Source organism: Cibotium barometz, chromosome 14 (genome assembly GCF_041138505.1).
Source record: "Cibotium barometz isolate CiBa-2024 chromosome 14, ASM4113850v1, whole genome shotgun sequence".
Taxonomy (NCBI): Eukaryota; Viridiplantae; Streptophyta; class Polypodiopsida; order Cyatheales; family Cibotiaceae; genus Cibotium; species Cibotium barometz.
In genome coordinates, this window is record NC_141059.1 from 17,496,467 (window position 1) to 17,523,277 (window position 26,811).

Sequence of the window (26,811 nt, forward strand, 5' to 3'; positions counted from 1 at the left end):
CCCTTGTCCTAACCACTATCTACTCAGTGATCTGGCATCCGGTACCATACCAGATACACAGAACCACTGACATCATTCTAGAGGGAGACTCACAGCGCGGACTGGCACTGTTTCATGTGCAGGACAGTGCACACCTGACCTTGGACTCATGTGCAGGACAATGCACACCTGACCTCGGACGACTGAGATGGATCCCTGGCTGACTCGTCCTGGACTGGGCTCACATGGGACCAGTTCACCATCCCAGGTCCTGCACCTTGTGTACAGAAATGTCTACGTGGCATCCAAGTGCGGGATGCACGTGACAGGGAGATTCGAGAACTGATGTTTCTTCTACCACATCGTGGGGATGGAAAGAAAGTGTACAAGTGGTAGGCTGTACAAGCCTCCAAGACCTCTACCTCCATAGTAGCTACCGCCACAACTGCATCTACATCTCCCACATCGGCCACCAACACTCTCCAACATTACCCGCCTTAAACGCAGTACCCACAATGGTATTTGACGATAAGCAGGAGAGTGAGGTTCAGGAGCAAAAGAAAGCCCTCATTTGTGCTTATGGCACAACAAAGGGACAATAGTTCATTGTTCTCTTGATATGGGCAGCTTTGAGGATTCCATTTCTCCTCGGTTGGTTAAGAAGATAAGTTGTACACTTGTATCTCATCATCTGGACGTAGATGGATTCACTCCTGGTCTTCGCACTCATCTCTCTCATAAGGCTCAACAGTTCTCATTTATGGTTCAAAAGGCCACCTTTCAGCGAGGCTTCATTGTCTCACCTCTTTTGGGATGTGATATGATTCACGGTTTAGGAATTATGTACCCATTCTTGATTGGAGGCAGGACACTTTCACTATTGTTGATGGTGTTCTCGAGCCTATCCTAATTCGTGGGGATAGGAGCATTTCTGGCATTTCACTCATCTCACACATCCAGGCCAAATGAGCTATCAGAAAAGGAGCCGAGTGTGCGTTGAGTTATGTTTGTAGCCAAGAGTCTGCTGTTCAGTTAGCAACCCCACTAAAGCTAAAGCTGGATGGTCTCCTGGCACAGTTTTAGGACATCATGCTAAAGGATGATCTCCCGTTGGAGCTCCCACTCAGTTGTCTTGAGGATCATTGCATTGAGTTGGTCTCCGAGACAGAACTACCCAATAAGTTCCCTTATCGCCTTTCCAAGGCTTTGGAGGGCAAGCTGGAGCAGCAACTTTCCCAGTTACTCCGAGTTGGATTTATCTGGCCTTCATCCTCGCCCTTTGCTGCACCTATCTTATTTGTGTAAAAGAAAGACAAGTCTGCACGATTATGGGCAGACTATAGGACTCTTAACAAGCTCATAGTGAAGAACAAGTTCCCAATGCCTAGGATGGAGCATATCCTTGAGCGACTCAACGGTGCAAAGTTCTTTTCAAAGATAGACTTCAAGAGTGGCTATCATTAGGCTCGGATCTTTACAGTTGACATTCCAAAAACAACCTTCAGGACTGAATGTGGCCATTATGAGTTTGTGGTGATGCCGTTCAGTCTCACCAATGCACCAACTACGTTTAATGTCACGTGCATCCCGCACTTGGATGCCACGTAGACATTTCTGTACAGAAGGTGCAGGACCTGGGATGGTGAACTGGTCCCATGTGAGCCCAGTCCGGGACGAGTCAGCCAGGGATCCATCTCAGTCGTCCGAGGTCAGGTGTGCATTGTCTTGCACATGAGTCCAAGGTCAGGTGTGCACTGTCCTGCACATGAAGCAGTGCCAGTCCGCGCTGTGAGTCTCCCTCTGGAATGATGTCAGATGTTCTGTGTATCTGGTTTGCAACTGGATGCCAGGCCTCTGTAGGCATGTAGGTTTGCATGTAGAGATGGGGCCAGCCCATAGGGCTACCCCAAGTTAGAAGATCTTGCACTTGCACTTGTAGTGTGGCCATGGGGGAGGTGTAGAACCACCCCCAAGGGGCCAAGAGGGCCCACATTGTGCCCACCAGCCATGGCTTGGGCTGGAAGGGCTGTCGGCCAGCCTTAGGGCCTTGGGACAGCCAGCCGGCTGGGCAACAAGGTCTAGAATGGCTGTCAGCCAAGTGTGGGACAGCCCACACAGACTGCCCAGCAGTACAGTACCCTTGCGCAGGGCTGTCCAGCAGTCAGGGGTACTCTTCTTGGTTCATGCGCATGGTGCCCAGCAGCCAGGATGCTGCCCCAGAAGGCTGCGCAGGCTGGACAGCAGTGTGAATACATGCGCAGGCTGGACAGAAGGTATTTATAGTGTGAAAACACTTTATTAATAAAACTCAGTCGTGGAGCTCCCTGAAGCCAGCCGACTGGATGATATGAGAAATATAAAAGCCCAGCCAAGAATTCATTGTAGTCATCTCATAATTCACCAAGTGCTCCAAGCAACCAAGGGCCAGGACAGCCAAGAACATTGCTAAAGCAAAGGGGTGAAGGACTGAAGGTCAAGGGCAGGTTTTCCAGCCAAGAAAAGGTCAAGTACTTTGTATTTGTTTTCAGATTTACATCATTCTAATAAAGCAAATACACCATCCGTGGTGGGGGCCCTACAGAGGGTAATTGGGACCCAATACTGTGTCCTCTCCATCTCCCCCTTCTCTCTCTATTTTTCTGCACATCGTCTTTCAATTTGTGCGTTAATTCCGTCGCGAAAAGAGTGCTGTTTTCTGAGTTTTGAAGTACCGATCCTTCTCCGAAGCTTCCGCATATTACAGTGGTATCAGAGCTCACTTCAAGGACAAAGATTCAGCAAAGAAAACCAGAAATTTTTTTTGCTCGTGTGGTTGGTTTTTAGACACCGGTGGACTACCCCTTTCGGAGTGACTCCTGTCCCTCGAAGGACGGTTGGTTTTTAGCCTCCGGAAGCCTCCGGAAGTCTCCCACACAGATAGTGGATGGTCAGATTGCGTTCCGGAAAGGAATTGCATTTTCCCGCTATGGCGAGCTTTGGCGACGAGAGAGAACCAGAACCATGGGACCAGAGTGCACCAGGCAGCCCAGCGAGGGCACCCGGCTTGAGTGTAACAGATATGTTCCAACAGATGATGCGAACAATCGCAGACCAGACAACCAAGTTGGATGAGCAGAAGGCGCGGATTTTGGCTCTGGAGGAGCGTTCTCGCTCTCCAGCGTCGCATTTTCCATCTCCTCCTCCCTCTCCTTCCGTATCCCAGATACCAGATCCTCGTCTCACAGGGACCCTCTCGCAGGGTCACAGCCGCAGCCAAGCTCCTTGCTTGAGATGCAGATGCGCGCATTGGAGATTCGACAACGCGAAGACGACGCCATGCGACGAGTGGAACACGAGCGTTACCTCAGAGCTTTGGACGCCAGATTGACACCGGCGGCGCCCTCGAATCAATTTCCCAAGAAAATGAATTTTAGTAAGTATAATGGTAAACGCGATCCCACTACTCTGTATTCATGGTTACATCAATTTGAAGCTTACTTTGCCGCAGTTAGGAAATCAGATATTGACAAAGTGATCTTAGCCAGTTGGTACTTGGAAGGTGAGGCCATTCCTTGGTGGACTCAGTGGGCTCATGCCCACACCAGATCAGGTATGGCAGCTTATGGGTAAGACGAGTTCGTCCGTGACCTTAAGCAGCGGTTTTTACCGCCCCACTACCTTGAGCGACTCGAAGACGAGTTCAGGGGTGCGCGTCAGAACGCGCAACCAGTCCTTCAGTTTGCCAATAAAATTTCGACCTTGTGTCTACAATTAGGCTTATCTGATTCGGACAAGAAAGGGCAGTTTTTGTATGGCCTGGACACGCAAATCCAACGGGAGGTGCGTATGTTTAGGCCAGCCACCTTTGAGGACGCACTCTCGCTTGCGCAGAGTGCAGAAATGAAACACAATGGTGGCAAGCCCAAGACTTCCCAGCCGGCTTCTCCCAAGGCTAACGCCTCGGGGGGCAAAAGCCAGAACCAGACGGGGTCTTCCCCAGGACAGAGCCCGGGAGCCTCTGGCTCCAAGAACTCGAACAATGCGTCTAAGCTTACTCCAGACCAGAAAGCGGAGGCAGGCAAGACAGGTGGCAAGTTGAGTGCTGAGGAGCTTGCTCAGTACAGGAAGGAGGGTAGATGTTACTTTTGTCACACAAGCCTCCAAAGGCCGCCGCCGCCTCCACAGCTTCCGTGGTGAGCACAGCTCCCACACAGACCCTAGCGGCTACCCCTAGTTCTTCAACCCCCGGTGCTTCAGTTGGAGCAATTATTAGCCGGGAGCTCGAAGATAAGCAGAAGGGCACCCATGACCAGGAGTATGAGCGCAACGAATTGCTCAAGTCCTTTGGCTACATAGGTGGCCAGAGAGTCGTTGTCTTGTTTGACAGCGGCAGCACGGAGGATGTGATCACGGAAGAGGCCGCTAGGCGTGCCCGTTTCGAGCTGACTCCGGTGGACAAACAAGTTGAGGGTTTTAGCACAGGTATGACAACGAGCGTCAAGTATGAAGCTCTAGGTGCTAAATTAGTGATTCAGGGCATAGAGTTTGTGCGTGACTTTATGGTTGCCCCTCTTGTAGGAGCAGACATAATTTTGGGTATCCAGTGGTTTCACAAGTTTCTTCCTGATGTCAAGTGGGACAAGCACACGTTTCAGATTGATCGGAATGTGTCAAACAACCCGGTGACCATTAAGTGTGAGCCAGGTATTCCAAACTTTCCGCTCATAAGCCACTTGCAGGCTAAGCGAGCAGTCAGGAAAGGCGCACAGTGTGCGATGATTTACATCCAGACAGCCCAGACGGTGGCCAGTGCTTCCGAGAAGTACTCGGTTCTCCATGAAAAGTTCCAGAAGATTTTTCTTCGGGACAGTCTCCCTCCCCAGCTCCCCCCGTCCAGACCGGAGGATCACAAGATTGACCTCCTCCCAGGCTCGGAACCCCCGAGCAAGTTTCCGTATCGCCATTCTAAGGCAATGGAATCGGAGTTGGACCGCCAACTCCAAGAATTGTTGCAAGCTGGCTTCATCCTCCCCAGCGTGTCGCCATTTGCAGCACCGATCTTATTTGTCAAGAAGAAAGATGGGTCTTCTCGGTTGTGTGTCGATTATCGTGCACTCAACAAGGTGACTATCAAGAGCAGATTCCCGATGCCTCGAATTGACTATATTCTCGAGAGGCTGAATGGAGCTAAGGTGTTCTCTAAATTGGATTTAAAGAGTGGGTACCACCAGGTTCGGATTGTTGAGGGGGACATCCCCAAGACAGCTTTCCGTACAGAACGGGCCCACTATGAATTTGTGGTCATGCCATTTTCAGCTACAGTTGAGCAGCATGACATTGATGTGGAGAAAGTCCTTAAGTTGCTGGAAAGCAACGAGCTCTATGTCAATGAAAAGAAGTCAGAATTTTATCTGTTCCAGGTACATTACTTGGGATATATAATCAGTGCCGAAGGCATTCGACTTGATCCGGCTAAAGTGGCCGAGATTGTTAACTGGGAAGTACCTCAGACTGCTTATGACATTAGATCATTTGTGGGTATATGCCAGGCATATTCCACCCACATTGACAAGTTTTCGGATCTCTCGGCAGACCTCACCGATCTGCTAAAGGGAGTGAAAACCAGGAGGCAAAAGATTCGAATGACTCCACGAGCGTTGGAGGCATTCCAGAACCTCAAGGTGGCTTTGTCAGAAGCGCCTTGTTTAGCCCTTGCCTCGTGGGACGAACCGTTTCAAGTGATCACCGATGCGAGTAACATCGCAATTGGAGGTGTATTGCAACAGAATGGTCATCCAGTAGCTTACATGTCTCGTAAGTTACTGCCCGCCGAAAAGAACTACTCAGTCTATGATCGTGAACTCCTAGCAGTTATACAGGCCTTGAAACATTGGAAACATTTCTTGTATGGCCGTGACTTCGAGGTCCGCACTGACCATCAGGCATTGCGCTGGATTCAGACGATGCCAAGTGCACAGTGGAGTGATCGACAACACCGTTGGAGTCAGATATTCCAGCAGTTCGGTGGTATGATTGAGTACCTTCCAGGAAAGGCCAATCCAGTGGCCGATGCTTTGAGCAGGAAGGGACAAGTATCTGCGATTCAGACCACTAGACTGGACCTTGTTGGTACAGGACTAGAAGACATGAAGCACACGTACGCGGATTCCGAGGAATTCGGTACTCAGTGGGAACAGGCATATGATGCCACAGGACCATGCCATTTTCTGATACGCGATGGTTGGCTTTACTACAAAGGCCGACTGTGTGTCATGAAATCATTCCGGGCAGCTCTTCTCCATGATGCCCATGACGCCATTACAGGTGGTCATAGGGGCATGAATTCGACTCTGGAGAAATTAGAACGGCAATACTTTTGGCCAAAGATGAGGCGTGATGTGTTTACATATGTACAACGCTGTGACATTTGTCAAAAGGTGAAAGCTCCTCGTGGAAAGAAGATAGGGTTGTTACAGCCTTTGCCAATTCTTGAGGGTCCTTTCCAGGACATTTCGATGGACTTTGTCACAAATCTGCCTCCCAGTCCGAGTAAGCGTAATACACAGTGTTTAACTATTGTTAACAGGTTCAGCAAATTTGTTATGCTTATTCCTTGCAGGGCCAATGTGACCGCCGAGGATGTTGCCCAGCTATTCATTCGGCATTGGTACCCGATTGGTGGGATTCCTAGGACCATAGTGTCAGACCGAGATGCCAAGTTTATCAGTCATTTTTGGAGGGCATTGTTTGATAATTTTGGTACTAAGTTGAATTTTTCCAGTGCATTCCACCCACAGACAGATGGCCAGACAGAGATATACAACCAGTTGGCCTTTTGATGTGCTGAAGTGTTATGTCCACGATCAGCAAGATAAGTGGGAATCGTTTTTGCCTTTAGTTCAAGCTGTTTTGAATGACTCTTTTTCTTCAGCTATTGGCAGGACTCCATATGAGGCAGCGTTTGGAAGGCCTTTCCAGTCGTTGTTAACCAGAACTTCGTCTTCAGTACCGGAGGCGAACAGAGTGACGGAGTCTTACCAGGAGATCCTAGAGTCCGTTAAAGACAGATTGGCTAAAGCGCAAGAGGCCTACACTCGACAGGCCAATAAAGACCGAAGGGACATGAAGTTTTCGGAAGGAGATTGGGTATATCTTCGGATTATGAAGCAATGATTGAAGCAGGTGGGCAAGCGATGCCCAAAGTTGTCTTTCAGGAGCTTCGGACCATTTCCCATCCGGAATGAGGTGTCTATGCAGTTAAAGCTACCTCCGAGTTGGATTATGCACGATGTATTTCATGTCAGTTGGTTAAAGCCATATGCAGGTCCACCCCCTTCAGAGGTCAAAGACGAAGCGGAACCAAACATCATTGATGAAGCAGAAGTAATGGTTCCAGAACAGATCCTTCTGCACCGTTTCAAGCATGGCTCAGGCCGAAGACTACGACAGTTCCTCATGAAGTTTCAGGACCGAGGAACTCATGAAGCGGTATGGCTCGACAAAGAATTTTTCGAAGACTATCCGGCATTATTGACAGATTATTTGGAGGCTATGCAGCTTCCGTCAAGTTAAGCAGAAGGGGATGTCACGTGCATCCCGCACTTGGATGCCACGTAGACATTTCTGTACAGAAGGTGCAGGACCTGGGATGGTGAACTGGTCCCATGTGAGCCCAGTCCGGGACGAGTCAGCCAGGGATCCATCTCAGTCGTCCGAGGTCAGGTGTGCATTGTCTTGCACATGAGTCCAAGGTCAGGTGTGCACTGTCTTGCACATGAGTCCAAGGTCAGGTGTGCACTGTCTTGCACATGAAGCAGTGCCAGTCCGCGCTGTGAGTCTCCCTCTGGAATGATGTCAGATGTTCTGTGTATCTGGTTTGCAACTGGATGCCAGGCCTCTGTAGGCATGTAGGTTTGCATGTAGAGATGGGGCCAGCCCATAGGGCTACCCCAAGTTAGAAGATCTTGCACTTGCACTTGTAGTGTGGTCATGGGGGAGGTGTAGAACCACCCCCAAGGGGCCAAGAGGGCCCACATTGTGCCCACCAGCCATGGCTTGGGCTGGAAGGGCTGTCGGCCAGCCTTAGGGCCTTGGGACAGCCAGCCGGCTGGGCAACAAGGTCTAGAATTGCTGTCAGCCAAGTGTGGGACAGCCCACACAGACTGCCCAGCAGTACAGTACCCTTGCGCAGGGCTGTCCAGCAGTCAGGGGTACTCTTCTTGGTTCATGCGCATGGTGCCCAGCAGCCAGGATGCTGCCCCAGAAGGCTGCGCAGGCTGGACAGCAGTGTGAATACATGCGCAGGCTGGACAGAAGGTATTTATAGTGTGAAAACACTTTATTAATAAAACTCAGTCGTGGAGCTCCCTGAAGCTAGCCGACTGGATGATATGAGAAGTATAAAAGCCCAGCCAAGAATTCATTGTAGTCATCTCATAATTCACCAAGTGCTCCAAGCAACCAAGGGCCAGGACAGCCAAGAACATTGCTAAAGCAAAGGGGTGAAGGACTGAAGGTCAAGGGCAGGTTTTCCAGCCAAGAAAAGGTCAAGTACTTTGTATTTGTTTTCAGATTTACATCATTCTAATAAAGCAAATACACCATCCGTGGTGGGGGCCCTACAGAGGGTAATTGGGACCCAATACTGTGTCCTCTCCATCTCCCCCTTCTCTCTCTATTTTTCTGCACATCGTCTTTCAGTTTGTGCGTTAATTCCGTCGCGAAAAGAGTGCTGTTTTCTGAGTTTTGAAGTATCGATCCTTCTCCGAAGCTTCCGCATATTACATTTAACAAGATGATGTCGGGTATTTGTGGAGCTCATAGGAAAGTGCGTGTTTAGCTTTTTAGATGATATACTCATCTTTTCTGCTACTGCAGAGTAGCATGAGTGGGATGTTGAAAAGGTCTTGCAATTTTTGCAAGACAATGCGCTCTACATCATTGCAAAGAAGAGTGATTTTAGAGTAGAAGAAATACATTATCTAGGATATGTTATCAGTGCAGACGAGATTAGCCTCGACCCTGAAAAGGTAAGGGCAATTCTTGAATTGGATGTTTCCAAGAATGCTCAAGAGATCCGCTCTTTTGTAGGTCTCTACTAAGCATAGAGCTCCCATATGGACAAGTTTTCCGACCTTGCAGTACCTTATACAATCTACCCAAGGGCGTGAAGACGCGTTGCCAGAAGGTGTCCGTCATGGGCAAAGTACTCGAGGCATGTCATGCAATGAAAAAAGTTGCCTCTGAGTCTCCGGTTTTCAAGTTGGCTTTATGGGATGATCCTTTCAAGGTTATCACCGAAGCAGCAACCTAGCCATAGGACCTGTCCTCAAGTAGGAAGGGCGCCCAATGGTTTATTACATCCGGAAATTAAATGATGTAGAAAAGAACTATTATGTGTATGACAAAGAGCTATTGGGGGTGATGACAACGCTTAAACATTGGAAACATTTCCTTTACGGGATAGATTTCACAGTTAAGATAGATCATCAGGCAGTTAAATGGTTGCAGACCATGCCTAGTGCCCAATGGAGTGACAGATAAGCCAGATGGAGTTAGATCTTCCAACAGTTTGGAGGTATAATTGAATACATCCTTGGAGGTATAATCTTCCAACAGTTTGGAGGTATAATTGAATACATCCTTGGCTCAAATAACCCCATTTCGATGCTCTCAATCGAAAAGACACAATTCAAAATTTGCAGGACTCCATTGTGCTTGAAATAGAGGGAAATGATCTCGACAGTATGAAGGCACAATACGAGGATTCGTTGGAATTCGGGACTTACTATAGATTGGCCTTGTAGTCAGAACCGGGTCACTATACCATCCATGATGGTTGGTTATTTTACAAGAACCGGCTGCGCATGCTCAGGGACAGTGATAGGCAATTCTCCATGATGCCCATGACTCTCTCATTGGAGGTCATCGTGGTATCAACAGTACATTGGAGAAACTTGAGCGATCATTCTATTGGCCAAAGATGAGATGGGATGTCTATCAATATATCCAAGCATGCCATATATGCCAAAAAGTGAAGGTACTGTTTCCATTTGGTCTCTTCACTAGCTTTGATCAGTGTTTTGGGGCAAGCCCACACACAGAATAGAACCAAGGTGAGAACATGGATTTTCCATAGAAGGAAGCTGAAGCATTCACTGGCAAGGATTGGCCTAAAAGATGGCCATACAACATGAGTACCATGGATTTTAGTCCTTTGCGTGACTTAAAAGGGTTTATAAGTCAATGTGTCCACACATTATTAAAGTTTGGCCAGACAGATCATTAATTGGGCATGTGCCATGGATCCCTGGACAAAAGGAGGCGCCTAGGGCCAAGCTTGGGCAACAAGTTGGGATCAGCATAAAAGTGGGATATTCTAGCCAGCCAAGGCCACTTTTGGCAAAAAGAGGAAAAGCATGGCTAAACAAAGCTGGCCGACTCCATCTAAAAAAGGTGGAAGGGACAGCTCTTTTAGATAGATGCATATGAGAGCACTGTGAATGGGAGAAAGAATTAGGGTTTAGAGTTTCATGTGGGAGACATACACAGAGAGAACAAGGGAGAGAGAGAGAGAGAGTTGTGGGGATAAGTCAACTCACCAAGTGTGAGTGTGTGACTCCCCTATCACACATGTATATTGCACTAGTACACATAGTGCACTTAGTACATTAAAAGTACTAAGTGTACTATGTACTATAACTTATGGGCTTGTACACACTATAAGGGTGGGCATAGTGCCTTTATCCCAACAACCTCCCACTTAAAGGCAAAGTACCCTTAAGTAGAAAAGAAAAAATCAGCATGTACATGATAATATACAAGGCCATATCAAGGCTGAAACTGGCCTCATCCAATGCCCATCAAGTGTCTGCAATGAGCAAACCGCTCCGGAGGCAAACTCTTTGTCAACAGATTAGCCGGGTTGTCATCCGTATGAATCTTAACAAGCTGAATTTGCTTGTTCTCTATCACCTCTCTGATGAAGTGATACTTCACATCCACATGCTTCGTCTTTGCATGAAAGACAGGGTTCTTTGCCAACTGGATGGCACTCTGACTGTCACAATGCAATAATGGAATATCCCCTGTATAACCCAAATCAACCACTAACCGAGATAGCCATAATGCCTCCTTGCAAGCCTATGTGGCTGCAATATACTCGGCCTCTGTAGTAGATAAGGCAGTGCACTTCTGCATCCTGGATATCCATGACACAGCACCTCCTGTGAATGTAAACACATAACCGGTAGTAGACTTCCGGTTATCTGGATGACCGGCATAATCCGAATCCATATAACCATGCACTAATGCATCCTGTTTGCCAAAACAAATGCACATATCCTGTGTGCCCTTCAGGTATCTCATGACACCTTTCACTGCTTCCCAATGCTTCTTGCCAGGGTTGGCCATGTATCTAGAAACCACTCCCACTGCAAATGCAATGTCCGGCCTAGTAGCAACCATGGCATACATGAGACTGCCACAAGCTGAAGCATACGGAACCTTGGCCATATCAGCCCTGCCACTATCTGACTGTGGGCTGTCCATAGCACTGAGTTTCACAATGGAGGCAAAGGAGTACTAGTCTTCTTCCCCCCGTCCATATTGAACCTCTGCAAAACTTTGCCAATGTATTCCTTCTGAGACAAATACAACACATGCTGATTTCTGTCCCGAAGTATCCGCATACCCAAAATGTGATTTGCATCACCCAAATCCTTCATATCAAAGGTTTGATGCAGCCTTTGCTTCAAGGTATCCATCTCCTTACGAGATTTCCCGGCAATCAACATATCATCAACATACAAGATGAGGATCAATAGACTGCCATCCAAAGCTTTCTTGGTGTACAAGCAGTGATCTATGTCACTTCTCCTGAATTTTTGGGATTTCATGAATGTATCAAATTTATGATACCATTCCCTTGGTGCCTGTTTGAGCCCATAAACACTCTTTTTCAGCTTGCATACAAGCTTCTCCTTTCCACTTACTGCATAACCCTCTGGCTGTTGCATATATATCTCCTCATGGAGATCACCGTGAAGAAAATCAGTCTTCACATCCATCTGAATCAAGTCCAGATCATCATGCGCAACCAAAGCTAACACAGCTCTAAGTGTGGTCATTTTGACCACTGGAGAGAAGATCTCCTCAAAGTCCACACCATATTCCTGCTTGAAGACTGCTGTTGGCTGCTGACCAGGCTGTCGGCTGGTTCCAACAGGACCCCGACCTGATGCTAATGAATGCCCTAGATGCTATGAATGCCTTATGTGCTGAAGATGGTGCTGAAACAGCCCCATACACATGCTTATGCTGATATATGCCTGAATAATACTTGGAGTAATGCTTAAATGTCTTGCTTAATGTTTATGGATGCTTGATGATGCCATGCCACTTGTACACCTGATGGGTGTGCATGTGACACCCCTCCCCCCTTTCCTAAGTTTGTTTGTGTTATAGCCCAGCTGTTGGCCATGAGGACTGTGTACATTACCTTTGCATAATATTATGTTCTTACCTTTATGGCAAAAAGAGAGAGAGAGAGAGAGTAGAAGATACCTCAAGTATGTGAGAGAGATGGCACAAATTGAATGGTACCCATAATATTAGAATGAAGGACCCAAGTACATGCTTTTATAGGCACCAAGGCCTTATCTTTTGACCCTAAATAGGAGGGTGTTCACACCACTAAGGACACTTGACTAGACTCTAGACTAACTCCAAAATACCCAACAATGGCTGGAGCGTGAAATTTATTTATTGTGACTGTGAAATTCTTTCTCACCTTCTGGGAAGATTTGACCTCTGTGGTTACTACCCTAGCTAATCAAGCTTTTAGTGAAGGTAGATTGTACATTTTTGTCAAAAGAGAGTTGATTAAACTTGTCCCCAAGCAGGTGGACTACACCTCCTTTTCTGATTGGAGACATATCACTATGTTGAATATCATTTATAATATTCTTGCCAAAGCTGTAGCCACTGGGCTGACCTCTCATCTGTAGAAACTTGGGTCTCTTAGAGAGTATGGTTTATAAAAGGTAGAGTCATCGTGGATAATAGTTATAATGTCTTGCTAGGGGTGGAGTTTGCTTAAGTCAAGAAAAAAAATGCTATGTTCGACCTTCAGAAGGCTATGACAGAATGCAATGGTCGTCAGTAAAGCTTTATGGAGGATGGGGTTTGGTCCCTGTGTGGTGAATGCTACTTCTATGTCATCTCAAATTCTCAAGGAGCTTTCTCTAGCCTGCTTCATAATGGCCTGGTTGTAGGGGGGTCCCTTTGGCTAGGTCTGTGAGACTTGGATGCCCCTGTCCCCCTTGCTATTTGCAGTTACATCTCATCCTCTTATTAAGACTATGGAACATGCAGCTTCTTTGGATCAGCTACGTAATCTTCACTTTGATGTTGGCTCTCAACTCGTCATTCGGTGTTTTGCAGATTAGTTTATGCTCTTTCTGGAGACTATTGAGCTATGCAAAGATATGCTCTCAGGTTATTACAGGTAATTTGCTTCTGCCTAAGGATTCAAATGCACTATTTTGCAATCAAGGTTGTTACTGAGGATGCTGATTTTGATGCTACCATTTGGGGCTGCTAGGTACTTGAAAGAGGCCAGGTGCTCAGGCACTTATGCTATCCCAGTGGCAATCAATGCTTCAGTTTCCATCTAACCTGACTGGATAATTCATAAGGTAAGATTAGAAAATGGGAAAATAACCTTCTCCCATTTCATTCAAGGTTGGGGGTTCTCAACTTTCTCCTTATGTCTCTATTTCAATTTTATCTGCCACTGGTTTCCTAGTCTAAACGTCAGCTTAACAGGTTACAACTAATGATGACAGGGTTTCAAAACATGGATCCAAGAGGCCATATGTGCTATTGGTCTACCATAAAGTCTGTAAACCTAAGCAATTTAATGTGCATGAATTTAACAACTCATGCTAAAGCAAGGCAGGGTAAACACATGGTCATGCTTCATCACAATCCTGGGCATTTATCATTTCCCAAATGCTTTTTATGTTTCAAAAAGATTGCTATGGGAAATGTACGGGTCTAAGTGGGATGGACAAGTGTTTCTCTCTGGCTCCTCATCAAGGTAAATGCACGCCCTTCACTCATTCTTGCTATCTCAATGGGAAACCCTCCATACTTTTCTATAATGGGATGGGCAAACTAGGACCTTGGGCAACTCCTTCATGTCATATTATATATGGTGGAGCCCTGTGTTTTCTCCCCATCTAACTCTAGTAGATGCCAAACAGTCTAAGAGATGGCACAATAAAGGTATCCAAATTTTGTAGGATGTATAATATGGACGACTCCTAGGTTGGATGGTGGTGGAACACATTATTGTATGTAAGGTGTCTCCAGATTTGACTAGGATAGTAGAATTCGTTCTGCAGTTGGATGTCCTGGTGATGGATGTGAATTTTAGTATGGCTCGGAGGTTGAAAGGTTGGAGCTTGTCTTCCAGCTCCCCATTATTTTGCCCCTCTAAATATGAGGTATATGTGTCCTTGGAGACTTCTGATGTGTGTGCTGGTTAGTTGAATAGGTAATGGAGGTTGCAGATTTTCCTTATTGTGTGGTCTGCAGATTTGAAAATCTATGGGCTTTTCATATACCTCTGAAGTTTAAATGCTTTCTCTGGAAAATTCTTACCTGCAGGGTGCTACATTGAGGGACAAAGAGATGGACTATGCTACAAATGCAGCTGCAAAGGTCCTCATTATTGCTTTTGGACCTGCCTGCTATAAGTTTTTTGTTGGGGAAAGGTAAGTAAATGGGCCAGACACGTGTTCCAATGTCTCATTTATTGGACACACTGGCTACTTGGCAGGTTGATTGGGGTTGCTCCTTAGGCTAACTTGCTTTTAATCATCCTCACTTGTAAACTGGTCTTGATTTCTCAGTTCACAGAGTTTGCCCATTTGAAAGCTCCACCTTGGATTTTAATGTATTGCTCACAAGACTCTGGTGTTTAGCTGAAGATTTTGCTTTTCTGTTGGACTTATTGCACAGATTCCTGTATGAGAGAGAGGAGGTGGGAGGGACTGGGGCTGTTTGTTGCATGGGAGGTGACTCAAAGGTGGGGGCTTGGATTGGCTAGTTGCGAGTTTCTTTCCTTTCTCGGGGTATGGGGGGAGTGTTTTTTGCTGATGATAAGACTATTTGAATAGATACATGTGATGTATGTTTTCTTTTGAAAAGGACTGCTTTTATAAAGAAATGTGTGTGTGAACTCTTGTTTTGTGAGTAAAGTAGCAATTTTAATTATGGGTGTGTGAGTTCACACCGGCTCCATAGGTCTAGTGGAGGGTGGCAAGCTGGACCCATGGGATTGGACAGTGCTAGGCTGAGCCTATGGATATGGTTGAAGTAGAATAAGGATTAAACACTAGAGAAGCGGGTACTTTCCGAATCGAAACAGATTTGTATCTTTTAGGATGAGAAAAACCTAGGTTGAACAATTTAGGAAAAGGCTCCACAAGAGCTGCTTATGTGTTACCTAGGATGGAATCTGATAACTTCTTGTTTTGGCTTTCTCAGAAAGGGGTAGCTGATGCAAAAGAGAGCCTCTCCTTTGGTTGTCAAGATCAACATATTGTTACTCATTATCTTGTTTGCTGACATTCTTCTGGTACCACTGGAGTGAAAGGATATTTTATTTGAAGCTAGGTTGGGACTGGGGATGGCTGGCCTTTGCTGGTGTAGTAATACTGCTCATCATATGGGCCATGGAGGACCAGGAAAGGTCTTGTTGGACCTTCCGGGGAAGGGTAGGTCTGGGGCTTGGATGAAGGTTCTTTTTGGAAGGAGAGTTATAAGGCCCATTTTTCAGGACGTCTTGTATATTCAACCTCAAAGTTTCTGTGAGGAGAATTGGTTGGGGGCGGGTGTACCTGGATCCTCTTTAATGCTACCCCCTTCAGTTGCATGCATTTCTATTTGGACCTTTGTTGGACTTCTTCAAAGGATTGGCAGCCAACATTGATGGGATGCATTAGCTGCCCAAACAAACAAAAAAGTGCTCTCACCCATCTCTATGGAGTTTCTCTTGCATCTTTGGATCATGGCCTTAGCTTCTCAAAGGTGGCTTCACTTGGAGTGAATTTGATATATGGAAGCCCTTTTCAATCAAGTTGATTAGATAACCTCATAAACATACAAGACAATCATTACAACCTAGAGCTCCCCTCTCGCACTAGTGTGTCGCCTCCCCCCTTCGCCTCCTACGTGGCTTGTGGCTTGTGTGCCCCCCACCCTCCAAATAAAATACATGGATCTAGGCATGGCTATGGTGGATTAAGATGTGTAGAAGTGGATTAGCATCAACATCTTGATATACAAGAAATACAATAAAAGAGATTAAGACAAATGATGAAGCTACTGACAAAGCTAGAGCATAATGACAAGAAATTTAGCAAAAAAAACAACCTCGCATGATAATCCATTAGATAGAGTGCCTTTTTATAGGCTTGAGTACATCTCCATTATTCATTAATCATGGTCCATAAGCTTGATTAATGAGTCCCTAATCTTTTCTATATTTGAGCACCATCTCCCCTTGAAATGAGCAACCACTTGGCATCTTTCCTAGCTTCTTCTAGATGCCTACTTTTGGCCTCCACATGGGTTTGCCATTACACATTCCTTCATATTGGGCTCCCCTTGAACTTTTCTTCATATGTGAAATTGTATGAATATTTGTAGCCAGACACTGCCATTGGCTCTACCATTGTGCAGCTTCAATAGTGCTTTTGTGAGATTGGCTGGTAGTGGTGACAAGGCCTACAAAGGTTGGGTAGGGGATGTGGGATAAATCGAGGGGGTGCTGATTTGGGATATCATATAGGTGGCATGTGTAGGTCTCCCATATAGTAAAGAGAGAGGCCTTGTGGGGGCATGCTAAGATGTAAAGTATGGCCCATACAAAGACGTGACTTGTTCGGGAAAGGGGTCAAAAGAAATAAATGTTTTAAACATTGGTATATCTTTATGGTCAGAAGAAATAAATCTTTTAAACATTGGTAAATCTTTATGGTTGAATTGAAAGGAACTATAGTGAGGTCATGACCTTGGTTGATAGATCCCTTCAATCCTCAATGATTAGCAATCACCCTAGTGGTAGAGCTCTCATCATTGAGATTATGCTAGATGGTGATGGTCACAACTATTGGTTCGCATACCAATAAACAAAAGAGAGCACTATCGGAAGGGTTTGATTTTGTCATTGTACTTGGACGAGGACTTTGATGTGGTAGAGAGACATAGGGATAGGAAAAGTGAAAATACAATCTTAATGGTGGGTGTTGAAAAGAGACAAGGGATGCAGTTTGTTCTCACAAGTGGCCAGTGGGTGGTTGGGACTTAGGGTATTAGAGGTTAGATTAGGGACACATCTATTGTAGCCTTCAGTACCCTAACAGCTCGTCTAGGATTGATAGGGTTTTACTTTGGCAAGAAGGCTGATTGGTTGCCTCATACTTTGAGAGTTTGGGTGGACACTCCAAAATTTTCACATTGGAATATGGTCCACTATTGCAATGCATATGAATGCAAGTACAATGGTTGGTGCATTACAAGAATATTTAGGAAGAGAGCTCCCCTTCTTAATAATATTGGGAAAAGAAAAGTGCTATGTTTATGATCGTGAAAGGTTATATAAACCAAACACAAGAGGAGTTAAGGCTATGTTCAAACCTCCTTTGAAGGTGTGGAATATATGGAAGATTCATTGTTTGATAGAAAGAACACTCTTTATTGATAGTAGCCCATATAAGGGATTTTAAAGTTCTCCAAACAATTGTGTCTTTGCAAATACAGTTAAATGTACTCTCTTTTGATTTTCTTATGTAATCAAATGGATTAAGATAATGTGTAACTTTATATGTTCTTGCATTTTGTTTTTTTCTGTAATGTGGTTATGCATTTCAATGTTTTTAGTCTAATTATTTTTTTGTTGTTCCATCACATATTTAGTGTATTTGAAACATCTTAGGTCAGCATGTGCTTGTAACTTTGATCCTCTATATGACAATTTATGACCAAAGAACTTTTCAATTCAAATTGGGAAATAAATTTATGACCATATCGAGTATCAAATTATGACGTCGACCATCCTAAGAGAGCCAACCATGGATTATTCATTCAAACAAATTTGAATCATTAACAACATTACTACATTACAATGGGCCAAAATTTCGCTTTGCAGAAAGGAAACAATTGTGTTCAAAGTGTATCCGAGCGTGCAAAAATACTCACTGTTGGAAGATCCGCCTAGTGAATCCAGAAGAAGCCTTGGCTTACATTGTGGGTGATGTGTTAGATAAAATTATTGCAAGTTATATCAGTAACTTAAGACATTGTAAAGAGCAACGCAATGTGTTCTTTGTCTATTCACCAAACTTACCTCCTTGGTTTGAAGAGTCCACACATAGAATTGGGATAGTGGACCATATTCCAGGGATAGTGGACCATATTCCAATGTGAAAATTTTGGATCTATGGTAGAGTTCACTGGTCCTCCTTATTGAGAAGAGAACAAGCCACAAGATGGGGGTTGCAAAGATTATAGCTTCAATCATTTATGTGCTTTGCTTTGGTGTTCCTGTAACAATTACAATCCTCTCAATGAGATTGAATCACTCTTCGAGCAAAGCATGAAATAATCCGTAAGGAAAGACTAACATAAGCTTGATTTAGCACTAATTGCCTCACTAATCATAAAGATTGAGCTAATGACAAGGAGTTTCCACAAAGTAAACACACAAAGGACCATATCAATAAATTTGGGAAAATCCCAACTATCATTTTTCCACACAGAAAAGACCATATTAGTAAATTTGGGAAACTAGACATTGGCTACTTCAGGATTAGATTAGCCTAATTTCATGTGATTATGTTCAAAAACCGTCATGAAGTGATATTGTAGTGATATTTTATAAACACTACAAATCATTTTGTGGAATTTAGTTGAGAGAATAACACCTCAATCACAACAAATACTACTTTTCTTGTGAATAAAATGCGAACTATTTTTGTTGAGAAACATAATAGAACAATTGAGCTCCCAAAGTCCGCTTTAGTTCCAAAAAATTATCAAAGTAAGACATTAATATCCCATAAAAAAATGATATTGAAAAACACTTCACAGGAGTAAAACGTCCCTAAAATATCAATGCAATATGCTTTTCAAGTGCAAACGTATGGTCACTTTGCAATTTCATATTCTGCAAAGAGTTCCTTGCTAATGTTAGATGTTTCATACTACTTGTACTTGAATGTGGGAAAATTATTCAAGTTGCATTTTTTTCATTAGTTAATGGAAAAAAATAAATCCCCAAACATGTGTCAAGAGATTCACACATCAATTCTCTTTTTCAATAATGTTAGGATATATTGATAGAACCAACAAAAATTCTATGTTGCCTACAATGTAAGATGTAGGATGTGACACTATAAAAGGTTGCCTCCATGACGCTCTACATTTGAGGGTGTGAAGGGGGCAACCGGTTGAACAGCTGAAAAATTGTCAAGCTTTTACCTGTTGAGTACTCATCTAGCTAGTGTAGACGCCTCTACACTCTCTATTTTCCCTCTAACCTCTAATAGCAAGTTGAGCCCCTCTTACACCTCCAATGTAGAGGGTTATGGAGGCGGCCTCTAAGAGTTTGGAGTCATGCAATAAAAAATAGCTAAAATAATCCACAATTTGAAGGTTTGAATAAAGCTCTTTGAATTTTGAGTGTTGCAAATCACTTTATTGTTTTTGTAGTGTTGAAACACACTTTTTGATTCTAAAACCATAAACTTGAGTTCACAAAGTTGTGTAAGATTGCAAATGTATGGCTTATTAGGTTTAAATTCATATTTTGCCAAAAGTTCTTCACCAATACTTGATATAGCCAGACTCTTCTTGGCCAGTTTTATGTGTTGTATGTGTATCTTCACATCGATTCCTTCTTGTTTTAAAATGATGGAACTCTCTTGAAGTTGAGATATAACAACCTTTTTAGGCTTTTATAATAAGTTTTCTTTTATATCCAAGTTGTTGAGCATAATAACTTGCTTGCATGTATTTTATGGTATTGGTGGGGCTGGTTGGATTTGTCTTTATATCACAGAGCTTAGGTACACTAGAAGAGGATGGATTGTAATTTCTAATAGGCTATGCCTTTGTTATATTGAATTTTTGTCATATCCTTGATTTGATCCATCATCCTAGTTCATGAAGTGGATGTCTTTTGAAGGTGTTGAATATATGAAAGAGTCATTGCCTGATATAGAAAGAGCACTCTTTATTATAATAGCCCATACAATTGATTTTTAAGTTCTCCAAACAATTATATCTTTCCAAATACAATTAAATGAATAAAATGATGAATAAATAGTTAAATCATGATAATATTTGAAATTGACATGTTCTCCGAATACAGTTAAATGAATAAACAATTAAATGATGATGATATTTAAAAATTGACTTGTTGTAATACATGTTCTATCTAAGTATTCAAAATATCATTTGGTATGATGTATGGTCAAGAACCGTGCAATTTGGACATTCTGCATTGTATAATTTGTTTCAACATATTATTAGATAATGGGAGGAGATAAACACATATTTTGAAAACCCAAAGTAGGACACAAGCTCATCCTCATATCCTTGGGGTGCTAAAGTAACCAGGCCTAACGGGTGGTGGTGTTGTAGGACTGAAGGCCCAAAGATGCTTTAAGATCCAAGCCTTAGGGGCATCTCTAAGAATAGAATTATAGAATTTCTCTTGTATGATGATACAGTCTCAACTTTAGATGTCATCATAAGCTCAAGTCCTAGAGGTACTCTTTTACTTATGTCTTAGAGGTGCACCATCATATACACCAAGGAATCAAGTGCTAGATGTGCTCTTAGACTTAGGTCCTAGTGAAGCTCTATAATTCGTAGTCCTAAAGGTGTTTTGGGAAGCTCTACAATCTGCAGTCCTAAAGGTGTTCTTCGACTCAAGTTTGGAGGTGCACCATATATCAATGAATCAAGTGCTAGAGGTGCGCCATGTACTCAATTCCTTTGAATTTTTTTTGAAGCGATAGGCTCAAGTCTTAGAGATAAACCATTGACTCACTTCCAAACATTATTCTCAATTTGAAGCCCTTGGGGACAAACATTATCACTAAAATTTGTCTCAATGTTTTGATTACTAGAGTTGGCTTAAGTCTTTGAGATACACCATGGACTATTCCTAGATATCCAATATATATTTATCCCCATGGGCTGAAGTCTTAAAGATACATCGTGCATAGTCTAGCTCAAAGGTAGCTTCAACTTCATTGACACCTCGTTGATCTTTCTCTGGATATAGGAAAAGGTTTGAAGCTCCTAAACGATAACTTTGGCCATCAATTGCCCTCCTGTTTGAGTCTTTGCTTCATAATCCAAAGAAAAACCCAATCTCCTTCTGAGAACTTCACATCCCTTCGGCGTTTGTTGGCATGTCGAGTGTAGGCCTCCAATTCTTTATCCAACCTGTGTTAAGACTCCGTCATTATGTTCCCTGGCCTCAAGCACATTTTCTTGTGCATGCCTAGTAAAATGAAGGGGAAATGACCTTATTTAGAAGCATGGCTCCACATGTGTGCAAACAAACCCTCGGACTAGGCACATCTCAAATCTTAGAACATTTAGAGCAAATCTATAATATTTTCAAGCTGTTCCAAGGGGCCAAGTTTTAACCAAATGCATCACCTATTAAAAAGTTATTCACACTTGGTAAAAAGAGACCCTCAGACTTGGATGAAAATGCATTACTTGTACACATGTGGTAAAAAATTGACCCTATAGGTGTCAAATTCAAACATGGATGAAAATGTAAATTACAAGAACATGGTCTAGGACTAGCCTTATGTCGAATATCAACTTCATCGGACATCCTGGGTTCTGTGATGCACTAATAGGCCAATACATTGAAAGCTAAAATTTGCAATTGGAGTCTAAAAATAGTGAATATATGGGTTCTGAGCCATGCACACATTAGATTCACATGAGATTTCAGAATGATGTGCATGTATGTGGCAAAGATAAGCTCTTGCAAGATTTGAACAAACATAACAACTATTTTTAGCCATTGTTAACAAGTAAAAAGTTGTTCCCACCTAGTAGTTTGATGTACTTAAAAATGATCTTGACAAAACCTTACAGATAGGATCTAATAGAAGCATAGAAGCCTTACACAAAAGCATGAGTCATTCGGTCAGCAGGTGTAAGCCACTAAAAATATAAAAAAATCAGTTTTAAGTTTCACGGGGGATAGTTGGCTAAAAATAGACAAATGGATGTTTTTTGATTTCAAGCATGAAGAACCAAAGATGAATACAAGTCTCTGAAAGCATGTAGTCCACATAAATATCAAATCTTGTCCAATTTTAAGAACCCTAAGTATGTTAAATGAAATGAACATGTGGAAATGGATTGATTATCAAAGCACATGTAAATGGATTGATTATGGCAAATCATATCCTCATGGTGAATATGTTGTGCACACCTAGTAAAAAAGCAACCTTCATGGCTACACACACAACTGGTACGTATCAAAACTCATGTCAAACTAGCAAAAGTAAATACAGTTTTGACCATGCCAAAATACCCCGTCAACAAAGATATCATCATGATGATTGATAGGTCAAAAATTTGTTCACACCTACTACTTTTAGTAGCCAAATGACCCCGGATAGAGACATGGATTTGCACAAGTCAAAAGGGCATCATAAACTCACTTTGTATCAAATATTGCTTATGATGAAATCAAGTGACTTTTCAAGCATAAGGAAGTTTCATGGGCACAAGGTTTGTGAAAATGAAAAATGTTTTGCACCAAGGCTAATCTGTTATCCACGCTTGGAGAAATAAGGGTCTTCTAGATGTAAAAAATCTTCATAGGCTTGTACACATTTTGTCTAAGCCTTGGGGGTATATCAAACCTTGATCAATTCTGACACGGTTTGGGTACTTTTCATACATGTTAAATGATGGCAACGGGACAATTTTTACATATGGCTATCTAGAACCCTAAAGTTGTTTACCCCAACTTAAAAGTTATCTTTTGGTAATCCAATGAGCACAAGTGCCTCTTACTTGAAGAAATGGCCTATGAAATTCAAAGCACATCTGAAGAGTTTCTATTGGCTAACTAACTCAAACAATTTTTTAACACTGTATTTAAGCATGTAGCAGAGAAAGGAAAAATGGAATCAACAAATGATGTCCACACCTTCTTCTACAAGGCCCTTCTCATGGTTTGTTTTTAGCATGCCCAGGTATACAGGTTAATTTGGCCATTATTCATGCACATCAAGCCTCATGTTAATATGGATTGATTCTTATGGTGGTATGTATATAGAAACACTTGGAAGAATAGGGATCCTCTAACACTTCTCCACACCTGGTATTTGAAACCTCTTCTACACATCAGAATGCATTAGACTAATGTACACTATAACGTGCCTGGCTACATGCTCACCATATTTGGCTGAATTCTGAAATCGTATGGTATTGAAGAGATCAGCTAATCATGTTCTAGGCACTATGTGCATGCTTCTAACAAACCTAACAACTTAACAGATGTCGATGCCTGGTTAAAAAAAATGCCCGGATGTAGTGCTGGGCTTATGTATATGCCTAATAAATGGTAGTGCTGGTGGTGGCTGCCTAATAAATGGTACCCTAAACTTGTCTTATACCAATCCTTGTGGATTTTTGACAAAAGTATCTATGTTTTCAGCCATGTTGGCACACATGCTCTTCAACCAGGGTTGGCCAAGAAGGTAAAAAGATGTTTACACTCGCTCAAAAAGTCATTCTACAGTGGACAAATCAGTACAAGGTCTTACACATGAGATATGCATGCATGAGTTAGCCTCATAATAAGTCGCATCTAAATTTGACACTTTGAAATAAGGGCTCCCCTAGTAGGGCACACTATTAATACTGAAAGAAATAGGGCCAAAACAAGAAAATGTTGTTTACACCTAACCAGTTTCTGTCCTTATTTCATCCAAATGCCATGATATCATACTCGAACCAAAATAAGGGCTCCCCTAGTAGGGCACACTATTAATACTGAAAGAAATAGGGCCAAAACAAGAAAATGTTGTTTACACCTAACCAGTTTCTGTCCTTATTTCATCCAAATGCCATGATATCATACTCGAACCTAGTAGGGCACACTATTAATACTGAAAGAAATAGGGCCAAAACAAGAAAATGTTGTTTACACCTAACCAGTTTCTGTCCTTATTTCATCCAAATGCCATGATATCATACTCGAACCAAATGCCATGATATCATGATGTGTCAGTTTGTTGCAAAAACCAAAAGGTTTATTTTTTACATATCGTACTTGCCTAGGCAAATAGGGAGTCAAACAGACATACCTAGGCATGTTTACAAACAGCTAAATTGAGCATTTTCCAAATATTTTCATTGATCATTCCTAAAACATACCAAATGTCCACATCTGCTATTTTTAGCATGAAAACAGAGTCAACTCAAAACTAGGCCTGACAATAGTGTTACAAGAAAACATGTAGTTGCCATGTACCAAATATTGACTTATTTTGACAATAAGTGCTTTTGTGTGAATATTTATGCAAACTCAACTAAACTCATCGAGCGGTAGCTCAGTTGATAAGGTGTCTTGCTGTTAAAACCCAGGTTGTGGGTTAGAGCCCTGCTGGTTACCCTAAATGATGCATCTTGTCTCTGAGTTGTGGGGATAAGGGTGGTCCCATGGGTACTATGCCTATTCCTTGTGTGTGTGTGTGTGTGTGTGTGTGTGTTATTCCTTGTGTGTGTGTGTGTGTGTGTGTGTGTCTTTCTTTCTTTCTAATGCCTAACTTTTAAATAAATTAAAAGTTGCCACCATCGGAAGAAAAAACCTTGCTTACACTTGATTGAAAAAGGCCCTTCCATATATACTAGATGCCTCTAAAAATTAATAAAGGGTTAGAGTGTACTTCAAACTACCCTCAACTTGACTTCCATACATCGAGAAAAATATACATTTCGATATTTTTATAAGTGTGCTAGAAATTCCCTTGGACAATAAGTCAAAACCTACAAACTACAAGGGCGTTAACACCTGGAGAATTAGAGCTATGAACGGTATCGGATGGACACAAGGTTTGGTACTAGTACTCAATGATCTTGCCAAGTCTTTAACTTATTCTAACACAATTGGAGATAAGGCAATAAGCTCAATTAAGTAGTTAATTTGTTTATTTTTATAAAGTGATAATTGATATTTTTTAAAGCTTAATCGATGACCTTAAATTATTTTCTACTTTTTGATTCAAGTTTTGGATTTTTTTTTGCTATTTTTGGTAACTTTAGCTACTTTTCTTGATTTTTTTCCCATCTTCATAAGCTATTGTTGCATGAAAAGTGAGTTTATTGATTAAAACTCTTACAAATCGCCATAAGCAAATTGATTTGCTGAAATCTTCCTCCCTCCATTTTGCTAAGAGATTTTCAAAAATTTATACCTTATTTAATAACCAAAGCACACCCGATTTCACAAAAAACATTTTGAGCAGTCTGTGAAACCTTGCATGTTGATTTTTAAGTAAAATTCAATCTAGAACTTTTGTGAAACAAACCGATTTGTTTCTCTTCTTCCTAGAGCCCCAAATACCTATTTAGTAGCCTTCATTTTTTTTCTTGTTTTTCATATAAAAACCTATTTTTAAGAATTTTCAATCATAAATCATGGGTTGAGTTTAAAATTTATCTAATTTCATGTCTCATATCATTGTTTTAAGATAGATTTTTTCTTTCAAATCCTCCTTTTACCTTAGTGTCACTATTTTGTTTGAATTTTTGCTTTTAAACATGTTTTTTTGGCCTAAGATAATTGCCATTTAATTTCTCAAATCATGGTTGGTCGTGCTTTGTGGATGGAATAATCTTTATCTACGTTCTTTAATCTTGTTTATGCTTGTGCTCTTCAGGAAGGGGGAGGTTCTACCGAATTTTTTAGTTTCGACACACTGCTTGTTGTCAATTTCACTTGAATTCACATAAAATTTTGTGTGAAGAACTGGGATGACATCTCCGACACTCTTACCAAATATCCCCTTCTGATCATTACTTTGGGGCCCTAGATCTTTTGTAAACTAGGGGAGGTGAAGCACGACATCTCAAAAAAAACTTGGCTTGTGAAGTAAACTAGGATCCCTAGTTTACTTCAGAGGCCAAGTTTGTTTTCGGCCCTAGTTTACTTTTGGCGATCCAATGGCTCTGAGGGCTAGGCAGACTGTTTGTTCTAGCGCAAACAGGAGAGATTGAGCCTATTTTCTCAAGCGAGAGAAGTGAGGAAGGAGGATAAAAACATTAATAACTCTTTTAGTTTAAGGTTTGCTGCCAGCATGAGGTGAAAAGGGAACCATTCTATACTTTGATCCACCTTCCAATTAATCCTTTGGTCTCTTTATTCACATACCCCAGCCATTAATCTTTCATTCCACACTTATACTCATCTACCTTTTTTTTTGGGAGCAAAGGGAAGTTCACATCCACAGTGATCCACATGGATTTGGGCTGTTCACATGAAATGATTGAGTTCGTTCACTTGCCTTGAGCCTCGAGGAGGTTGTTCATGCACGTCTTAGTTTTGAGGCTTGTTCACATGGGGTGAGCCTCGAGGAGGTTATTTACACACATTGGGCCGATTTGGCGTATTTGGGAGTGTTCACACATGCCCTACCTTGTGGTGTGGATTGGCATGATTTTGGGCACTTGTGTGGTGATTCATATGTGGTTTTGGATCTTGTTCACACATGAGCACAACTTTTTGTG

General features: G+C 42.5%; 1 protein-coding gene across 4 annotated transcripts in view; it reads left to right on the forward strand.

Annotated features, from left to right (window-relative positions):
* Window positions 1-14,968, forward strand: part of LOC147631722 (pentatricopeptide repeat-containing protein At4g39530-like) — a 29,580-nt gene extending 14,612 nt beyond the window's left edge. The window contains exons 2-5 of one of the 4 annotated variants that reach the window (XM_086808240.1): window positions 13,402-13,465; window positions 13,562-13,655; window positions 13,806-14,059; window positions 14,632-14,968. The gene's annotated coding sequence lies outside the window, so the exon portion shown is untranslated. Of the gene's footprint in view, window positions 1-13,401; window positions 13,466-13,561; window positions 13,656-13,805 lie in introns of all 4 variants that reach the window. The other 3 variants (XM_086808239.1, XM_086808241.1, XM_086808242.1) reach the window with 3 other exon arrangements.
* Window positions 14,969-26,811: the final 11,843 nt, after the last annotated feature.